The sequence below is a fragment of the Tupaia chinensis genome, unplaced genomic scaffold, assembly GCF_000334495.1.
Source record: "Tupaia chinensis unplaced genomic scaffold, TupChi_1.0 Scaffold143609_1, whole genome shotgun sequence".
Classification (NCBI taxonomy): Eukaryota; Metazoa; Chordata; class Mammalia; order Scandentia; family Tupaiidae; genus Tupaia; species Tupaia belangeri.
In genome coordinates, this window is record NW_006203455.1 from 471,238 (window position 1) to 471,869 (window position 632).

The following is a 632-nucleotide window of genomic DNA, read 5'->3' on the forward strand; positions in this document are numbered from 1 at the left end:
ATAACTTATTTTGAGAAGGGACAAGATGATGTTGCAGATACCCACAGTAGCAGGTCATCCACACTAATTTGCAAGGAAAAATTAATTTTATTTGCACTCTAATTGAAAAGAACCAACAATTAATAGGAGAAACAATAACCAACCCAATAGACATCTCAACTGGTTCAGCTCAATTGAAATTCAGTACAATTAGTTTATTTTTAATACCCATTCATAGGGAATAGGTTCTAGAACCTCAGGCTCCTTTCCATTGGTTCTCACAAAGTGTGCTTTTCTGAGTAGAGCAGGCTATGCTTCAGTTGAATCCAGGTACCTTTCTCTTTAACTTCCTTCTTTTCTGGTCATTTTCCTTAACGTGTTTTAGGAAGCTATCTCTGCTCTTAGAATGCTTAATATACTCAATACATTAATTTTCTTGGCAGGAATCCTGCCCTTAGTTTTTTGTTTACAACAATACCAACAGCATGCTGGGTAATATTGTAGACTCTTCCAGTTTTGCTGTAGTAAGATTTGTGGGACATTCCTTTTAGAACCGTATTCATTCCCTTGATGTTTACAATATCACCTTTCTTGTATATTTGCATATATGCTGCTAAAGAAACCATGTTTCCTAAAAGACCTAGATATCGGGT